The 9,774-nt window shown below is 38.5% G+C and overlaps 1 long non-coding RNA gene across 1 annotated transcript; it reads left to right on the top strand.

Annotated features, from left to right (window-relative positions):
• The first annotated feature begins 943 nt into the window (after positions 1-943).
• On the top strand, positions 944-3,260 carry LOC138015909 (uncharacterized). The gene is made up of 3 exons (XR_011125662.1): positions 944-1,318; positions 2,381-2,485; positions 3,085-3,260. It is a non-coding gene; the product is annotated as an uncharacterized lncRNA (long non-coding RNA).
• The last annotated feature ends 6,514 nt before the right edge of the window (positions 3,261-9,774 follow it).

The raw sequence follows: 9,774 nt of genomic DNA, 5'->3' as shown, positions 1-9,774 counted from the left end.
AACTCTTTTTTGACCTTGAACTGACAAAGTTTCCTAGCGATATGTCACATCACAAGCTAGTACGTCTGTCATTTCTAATTTTAGCGCGATTCCTATTCACTGGCTTTGGACAGTTGACTCTGAAATGATTTTTCCCTTTCCGTTCACTTGCTGCGGATTTGGAAAGTTAAACGAGCCTTACCTGTAAGTTGAAGTTTGACTTGAATTCTATCTCATAAAGAGTAGTAACCGAAGCGGTCGTTGCAGTGATTAGGTCTAAGCACTCTTTAACATTTTAGCTTTTAATTTACGGTTTAGTTAACTATACTTTTCACGAGATCGTGTGAAGAAAATAGCACTCGTTTATTGATTAAGCCTAAGCGTTCGTTTCAGTGACTCTGCAATAGCTCCGACAATTAAATAACCTCGACCGTTCAAAAACAATCGCCTGTAGCGCTTCTTTCTGTTTCGGCTTAAGGGCCCACTGACGTAGTTTTGGGGGTGCGTTGCTAAGGATGTAATGGTTTAAGTAATTTGAGAGAATTTGGCGTTATTTTGGTAATATTTCCAATGACCTTAAAGATGACGTCATCATGCCACGCCCATGGTCACGTGACCAATAAAAGAAAACTCTAAACTTGTCTCCTTTCTGCGCAATTTGGGTATTTAATCGGTGGTTTGATAATTTGTATTCGTTTTTGCATCCAGCCAAGTATGGTTTTCTTTTTATTTTGAAAGATGTTCTTTTTAAAGACATAAACGATACTGAAATTCTCATAACTTTTTCAAAAAAGATGATTTTAAAAAATCAATGCTTAGCTATATTCTGTATTTGGGGGTGAAACGTGCCACGAAAAAAAAAATTGATTCAATTTAAAACCGCCGAAAATTTAGATTTTTTCCTCAAACCGGAAGTCAGTTCGTTTACGCATGCGCGGTTGATCTGGGAACGAGCGCGAGACCTTCGATGCAATCAACAGTTCGGTGATCTTCGCTCGTTATGAAACGTATGTATGGGAAAGCTGTGTGAAGAAATATTCAAACATTTCGTTTCTCTACGGATTTCATTGAATGAAAATAATGGAGGCGATGGACAAGTCATAATGCACGGCTCAACCATGCTACTCGCTCGGATGAATTACGGTTGTTTCGCCCGAAAGCCTGTTCGCCCGATGGAGGTTCGCCCGAAGCTAAAGACGATTCGCCCGATGATACCAATCAATGAAACTAACAACATTAGGATAAGGCACGTGAATGTCGCTTATTAATTTTTGCGATTCCTCGCGAAAGACTCCTTATTCGTGAGCCTATTTCGTGTTCCTTCCAACGCTTTGTCAAGGTAAGGATGCTTATTGTATAAAAGTGTTTGTTTATGCTAATTTCATCATGAGACGAACTTTAGTTGTGTTATTCGTCCCAGACAAGAAACATTTGCCAACCGCATGGAACCTCGAAAGTGTACGTAGCTGAATATTAATGTTCTGTCCAGTGAGCAGCACAAGTACGTTCATTAGATATTGATTTACATGTGCTGAGTAGTTTTTCAGCTTTGAAAAATAATAATTATTATTGTTTAACACCTTGCTTTTTATCAGTTCAACACAGGCCCTTAGAAATTATGTATATTGTTTATTAAACTTTCGTATATTTCGATTGTGGGCACAGTGACAATTTGTTTGGGTAGCATTTGCATACAGCCAAAACATGTTTCCCACAGTTTCACAGAACTGAATTACATTCCCATTTGTTGGGCTTCAAATTGTGCAGAAATTGTTACCCAGGTTTTTCCCCAAGTGTGAAAATTTTGAATTAAACGTCTGTCCTGACTCTATTTCAGAAAAAACCTATAAAGAATCTGTCTAGTCAATTTTTTTAGTGAAAACAAGATTCTTTTACAATCTGAGAACATCACAAACACCATTTTCCTATGGCTGAAAGAAATAGGCTACCAACTTCTGGGTGCACATTGAGGAAAGACCCTTAGCCCGCAAAAATTTCATAAATTTGTCCTTGTCTGGGAATGTTGCTCGCAGGCTTTTAAGCTGGTTGAAATCAAATCCCTCTGTTGCAATTTTCTTGGCCATAGTGCCAGATATTGCACTTCCAAATTTCAGCAGTAGCAGCTTGGTCCGTTCTCTAATCTTCACCATGGACTTGTACTTATTTTTTTGCTCAAGTGGACGGCGTAAAAATTGCTTGTGTTGGTCCTTAAGATCTTTTAGCTGTGTGCAAAATAGCACGTCCCTCATTGCCTCTACATCAGCCAGTGCTCTGTGAGCTAGAATATAGAACATTGTACAAGTTATGCGTATGATTGCTTTTCATTTTACCATTGACTTAAGAGACAGGTGATTAATCCTGTGTTACTACTGTATGTACTGTTATTTCTATTATCATGCAGTGTTTCCACCAGACTGCACCATTGCGGAATCCCACATTGTAATCAGAGATGGCCCCCAGAAAAATTTGGCCTTTTTTTTTTTACAAGGCTGCAGGCTTAATACAGGTATAGTATTTAAAAAGCCATCTCAGGGCTCAAAATTGAGACCAATACAGTTGCCAATGCAATCAAATCCCTCTGTGGCAATTTTCTTGGCCATCATGCCAGATATTGCACTTCTAAATTTCAGCAGTAGTAGCTTGGTCCTTTCTCTAATCTTCACCATGGACTTGTACTTATTTTTTGCTCACTTCCCAAATTCAGGTCTTTACAGTTTACTCTCCCTGAATATGTAACCAGATTAATAAATGCAACTTCTTCTTTTGAGTTACATGTAAAGAGATTTTTCAATAATAACTACCATCATTTTGTGTATTGGGGAAGCATTAATTACCTTTAAATTGTGCATTAGGAAAGTACAGGGCATGCAATGCTGGCATGCCAAGCTTCTGCTTTTTATCGAGGGGAAGTTTCCCTAGTTTCCTCAGCTGTAAAATGAAACAAACAAAATTGTAAATTTATATACATTTTGGATAGTACAGCTCAAATCACTATATATTTTTTATTGTTTAAATTCTGATGCCATTAATTAATTATTAATATATTCTAAAAGCCACATTATTGTTTAATGTGAACTATTTACTTTGTTTGATCTAAACTTACAGCTCGCAAGTTGAACAGTGTATCCCCAAAGAAGATGTGGTTAAATAGCTTGGTGGTGAGCAATGGATATCTCCTTTCGATCTCCATGTAAAGAAGAGGAAAGTCATAGACAAACCCATTGTGTGCAAGAAGTACTAGGAATTAAATAGAAATGAAAATAAAAGATTTTGACGCAAAACAATGATTTGAATTGTTTTACTGGTAAGAATCTTGGTGGGATGCATGTGTAATTCTTACAATGTAGATGCTAACATTTGTAACCACTACACCTCACAAAAAACTGCTTCAACAACCATAATACTGACTGTGTGCTACAATTCTAATTGTTTTCTAAATTACCTGGGAAGTATTTTTTGTTTGTCTTTGCTGACACTTCCTCTGTGAGATTTGTAACCCATGATACAAATCTAGGCAAAACTTCAGAAAGCTTTGGTTGTTGGATAAGGTCGGTTTGCTTTATGCCACATTTTCTGACCACTGAAAGGAAACAGGCACACAGTGGTTATAAAGTAGTCTGCAAGAGGAGATGCTTTTTCCGGCTTTTGTTTCACCTGCCTCGAAAAGAAATCTTTTTCCGGTGTGTGAAACAAAAACCTGGAAAGTTGTCTGTTCTCGCAGGCTACCGGTAATATAAAATTATTAAAATATTAGAAATGAAACTGACCTAAATAATATCCAAAAAATAACCTTTATTATAGGAATAAAAATATGGCTGACCAAAGTCTGTCATTTCTTCTCAATAATGTTGTACATTTTGTAATGCAGTGATATTCCAATAACTGTTGGTATCCAGCAAAGGTATGCCATTGTCCAGAGAGCTTAAAGTGCTACTGTGACGAAATTTGAACCTTCCCTATCGAAGCCATTTTGGCACATAAACACGTAGTCTGTACGACAAGAAGAATGCAGTTTACCATTTTCAAATATCTCTTTTTGCTCTGGAGATATTCAAGTTTTTTTAATATGCAAATCAGCCAAGTGATGACTTCACAAACCCTACCAAACTTTGATCAAGTATGATGGAGACAGATATCTCAGCCAATTTGTATCAGAAACACTTGGTTCTTTGCACTAAGATTCTAGTAGATGTGTTCCACAATATGAGCATACCATTTTGTTACCATGGCAACATACTGGGTTCCAGACCTCCCTGATATTAAAAGCTTTGCAGACCACCTTTGGGGTTCTGTTTTGATATTTGCAAATGGTGCCTCATCTGCATGATCCTGCCAGCATATAAAGATGTTAGGTCGAGTTTGTGGCCTTGGTAAATGTATTTCTAGCCTGAGATCACCAAAATATTGAAATCAGGTTGGAGGGGACTGGAAAAGAGTGAGTTGCCATGGGAACCAATTTCTTGACAGTCATAGGTGTGCTGCCTTCAGAACTATCAGCTCACCAAGTTTCAATGGTCTCTGTTGCAAGTTGACCGAGATAGCTCTATTTATATTGTTGATGTTCTATTGGGTTGGGTGAATGACGTCATCAGCCTTCTCATTTGCATATTTAACACATTTTTCAAACTTAAATATCTCTGGAACCAATGCAGATATTTCCAAACGGTAACCAGCGTTTTTAATGTTTCATGGTACTCTATGTGATAAACCAAAAACTCAAGGGATAAAAATTTGATCACAGTAGCACTTTAAGTTGTCACATACATTTGTTTCACAAATTATCGTCAGATTTTTTAAAAATCATTGGTAGTACTTTTCCCTTCAATTATTAATTAATTGTTTATTAGTATTGTTATTGATGGGAAAATAATTAATTTTGTACACAATGTCATGTGTAGCTGATGACTTGATTGAAACTAAACTCCACAGCAACCTAAAGGTAGGCTTTGTATGGGAGTTACTCTAAAACATTGTTTCTACCTGGGGCTGCTATCCTTCTGGAGGTATTGACTAATGAATGGAAAGATTTTTCCAGATGAGTTTCCACATTGTTGGCAAGAGGTTGCAGCACTGCAGCAATTTCTACAATGTGGTCCTTGTAAATGGATCCACCAGTGCCTTCACAATCATACAAGAAATACAAAGGGGAAGGATTGCCTTGTAGCTCATCTCCACGCTCATCGTCGCTGCTGTCTGTCACTGACACAACGTCACTGCAGTCTTGCTCTGGAAAACTGTCACTGCTATCACTGAATTCTGATTCAGAGCTGTTGTCAGCACATCCACTTGCAGAGTATTTTGTTGTGATGGAAACAGCCTTCAGGGATGTCATATATTCTTTCTCTTTCTCATGTTTTTTCATCTTGTTCCTTTTGTTTTCATTTCTACATGTACATGTACATACAGTAAAGATGCATGAGATGAGTATTATGTTATTTATGTAAACAGTACCAGTACTTTCTATCAAACAACTTAATGAAATAAGCTTAGGATGAATACATACAGTGTATACATGTGTACACATTGAAAGGATAGTGACACAAAAATTAACCTTTTCTTTTGGTAATCTGGTGAATTTCGTTTCCTGATGTCTTCGTCAAATTGTTCTTGACGTTGAATGACATACTCAATGGCTTTCTTTGGCATTGGCATTGAAAGTAGTTGGAACAAGAGAACTATCCATATTGGACCAATATTCTAATAAAGAAATAGTAATACATTTATTCAGTATACTATTGCAATGTTATTATATTTTGGTGAAGTTTCACACTGAAAAGTACATCATGTTTTATCATGAATTCACATCCTATTTCTTTTGAAATATGCATAAAAATAGCTTTACATGAGACCTTGAAAAGTTGAGATCAAAACAGGAGTTGTATTGTATTCCATTTTAAGGGAAAAGGTCACCTTTCTTACGATCTGCATACACGTTTGTGCGTAGCTACTCTAGGTGTTACTGACAGTAAATATAGTAGTGTACAGTAGGTACAGTGACCTTGTGTGGTATTGACATGTTTGTCTTACACTGGTAGTGTACAGACCCAAGGTCAATCCTTTTCCCCCTGTATGCAAGTGCGATGCCATGGTATCCCTCAGGGATGTTGTTAGTGATTCGTCCCTCCAAGGTAATATATTCCTCAGGTCTTGTGGCCATCTTTTCTAGTACACTTTTAAGTTCATTCAGTTGGGATTTGCATGTAAATGAATGTTTGCAGTGGTAGGGTTTACCTTCTTCGTCTTCCTGTTCATTAAGATAAAAAAAATTGTCACCCCAATGGTATTGTTTTTATTCTTAGCTAAACTGGGACTTAAATGTTGATACACACTGTAAATTAGAGTTTGCAATCTCTTTCACCAAACAGTGGTAACTGCACTCGCAAATCATGTAAAATTTATTAGGTTGCTATTGGTTACCTTTTTATGAAACCTGCACCATGTCGAAGAGTGGTCATCGGTGTAGTGTTGGTAGTAGTTCATGATTGCCTTTCCAAAGTCACCCAGTGGATCTTCTGATGAGTAGATCTCTTCACACTTTGTTAAGTTTTTTCAGCATTGGTTGGCATTTTGAATCATGCCTTCTGACATTCTTTTGCACTTTGGCAAACCAAGGCTCTTGCACTGTGAATGGTAAGTATTCATCATTATTTTTTTTGGCGTATCAGTCCTTTTTATCATTCTTTACTGCTCATTTCTTGAGTGGCAAAGACTCAATAACTGAGCAGAACGGGTGTTTCCACAGGGGTCCGCATCTTGTTAACCATTTTTGGAAGTAATATTACCTCAATATGTATTGAGTCTTGTACGGTTGTGAACCGCCCGGAAAAGTAAATGCAATAGTTATGTCACCGGTGTCATTTACTAAGTATCGAGTAATACACTTTCTACATATCTGAAACGCCAAACTGTAGTACTGAAATCTACAGTTCGCACGCTACTTTACTGTAACTCGTTGTACTCCGCACTTACCTGGCATGGGGTCTTTTTTACTTTTTCCAAGTCTGCATGGAAAGTTTTGGCAGTGTGGTTGCCGCAGTACACAATGTCCGTTTCTGGGCTTCTTGATAGCAACACCTCGTGACATGCAGCGTCTTTGTCTAAGACTGCTTTTGTTATCGTCATCTTTTCCTTTCCTATCAGATCTGCAAGTATCTCGTCGAGCATGTTCCCTTCTGCCCCGCCAGATGTGCCCTCCCAGTTGGCGCCTTGTCCTCGCTTCGTTCTGTGAGCGTAGCCGATTATGTTGCCTGTCTTGGCATCGTGCATTGTAGCCGAAGCGTTATTGGAGTAGTGACCTCTAGTAAGATAAAACCCATCGAACATGACCTCTAACTTCTTTTCATCTCCGCGCGCTCGGATAATTTTGCGAGCCTGGTCAACGCTCCAGTTGGCAATTTTTTCCACTTCTGGGGCGATCCACTCTATAACTCGAATCCATTGCTTTTCGCTGAAGTGGCTTATTCCAAGAGTGCCCAGAACATGGTCGTAGTCCTTGTAGTACAGGCCACAAACAATGAATGTCAGAAGGATGTAGTTCGTAAGGTAAGTTTTGGGTTTTGATCGAGTCGGTATAATTTCGTCGCTGGTGGAAATGGTCCACTCTTTTTTACACTCTGAACAGACGAAGTCCAGCTTCAAAATTCCCGTCTTCGGTTCACTTAGTTTCGAAAATTGTAGCGTCCCTAAATTGTTGCACTTGTTGCATTTACTTTCTAATACGGACTTTTGAAATTTTTCCGAAGCGCAGATTACCAGCGGGGACTGATTTATCCTTAAATGCTTTTTAGTTAGCTGTTCAGGGTCATGACCTTTGTCTTGAAAAAAGGCGTCCACTTTACGACTTGTTTCTTTATCCTCTTCACTTTCTGTTAGTTGTTCAGAAGACTTAGTTGGTACTTTTTCGCAAGGCGACTTTGAATTGCACAGAAAGTCTTGAAGTCGTTCTACGGATACCATGTCATCGTTCGCACATTCCTCCACTTCGCTCACCACAATTTTCTCTGGAGAGAGTGGGGTGATCATTTCTACTTCCACTGATCTTTCCTCAGTCTGAGTTGCCACTGTCGATGTATTTTTTAAGCACAGTTCTTCTTCAAAGAAGTTAACTTGACAGCCAACATCCTTTTTACTTAGCGAGGGCGGCGACCATCGACCACTTGCAGCTTCCAAAGCTCGCCGCTTTCTCTTCCCTACTTTTTTTCCCGACATGAATCAACCCATTTTTTTTTTTTATGTTGTGTATTTAAAAAAATTTTGGTTTGGTTTTGAAACGATTATAATTGAAACAATTAGGAGATTGTTATCAAATTTTCCAGGTAGGTGAGTGGGTTTTCTTGTCAGCTCACGATATGATGACGTCAGTCACCGGAAGTAACATTTCACTTCCCTAGCAACGCGCGAAAAATCCGTCAGTGGGCCCTTAAGTTTAAGGTTTCCTTGTCCTCTGTCCAAAAGAATCTCTTCAAGAATACTCTCGAAATCCATGTTTATTCCGCAAAATCACCCAAAATCACAACAGAGAGTACGAACATGCGCAGTGATAGAAAAGCCCGTATTCCGGGCCTCGCTGGCACTGAGCATGCTCGAAATCGAACTTTACCAGATCTCCCTTCCGTATGAACGTGGGAGATCTGGGTACGAGATTATGGGCAATGCTGATCTCTGGGATAATAATACAGTAGGAGGTTGTCCTATGTCACCAGTGTCTTGAGGTGTCATTTGTGGGCTCCCAGTTGTAGGTAGTGCTGGGGCCAGTGATTTTGAACTGTCTAGCTGCTAAAGATGATGACACTGATGCAGGTTCTGGTAATGTAGATCATTCTGCAAAAGTAAAGTTTTCAATATTTTATTTTTCAACATTTTGGACAGAGAAACTTTCTTTCCACTTTTTAAATAAAGGATATTTAAACACCACTTTTGTGACATTATTTACAATAAAGAAAACTTTACCACGATCATTTCCTACCTCATAAATTAACCATTTGATACAACGCTACACCATCTTTGAATCAGTTCAACATGTATCTTGAATGCTTATTAAAATGTAAAAAAAATATATACGTAGACGAAAATTTTATCGATCATTATCAATGTGGCTGACTGTGGCCATGTTAGAGTACTGAACAATAGCGAAAAAGTCTTTTGGGAATTTAGTTCTATTCTTTTGCAAAACGCGAGCGACATTTCGCCATTGTTCAGTACACCAACATGGCCGTCTAATCACGTGAGTGCAAGCCAAGGATATAACGGCTTTCCTTACGTGTCTAGCAAAATGTCTTCAATTATGAGTTTAGGAAGCAAATATCATTGCGCTTCTAATTATAACCTTTATATTTTCCCGAAAAAAAAAACAGAACAAACTACAAGAAAACCTCTCCAAACCTGTACGCATAAAATATCAAATCGAGAAAATTTGACTTCATTTCTTTAAAAGAAAAGTTTCCTCAAACGTTGGAGCGTAAGGTTCCGTTTACCTTTTCGGAAAGCAACACCAGGAAACAATTCAACTCTACTCTAGCTTTGGTGGCAGCTGTTCTCTTGTCGCTTTGTTGTTCAACACCAGCGCCTGACTACATACGTTTCACCCGGAATGGCTGTTCTCGATTTATGTTCTCTTACCCCATCCACTTTGCCCGAAAGTTGTCTACCTTTGATGCAATTATTTATTCGGCAATAATTTTCCAACATCAAAGCGATCGGGTTTTTTTCTCCTCGTTTGTTCATGACAAGGTTTAAATTTGATGCTATTTTCCTGACGTCGCTACCCGGGTCCCAGAGGTTTTTCTGGAGCCGCGA

The sequence above is a fragment of the Montipora capricornis genome, chromosome 9 (genome assembly GCF_036669925.1).
Source record: "Montipora capricornis isolate CH-2021 chromosome 9, ASM3666992v2, whole genome shotgun sequence".
In the NCBI taxonomy this organism is placed as follows: domain Eukaryota; kingdom Metazoa; phylum Cnidaria; class Anthozoa; order Scleractinia; family Acroporidae; genus Montipora; species Montipora capricornis.
Note: the sequence above shows the minus strand (reverse complement) of the source record. Positions and strands in the feature narration are given on the sequence as shown.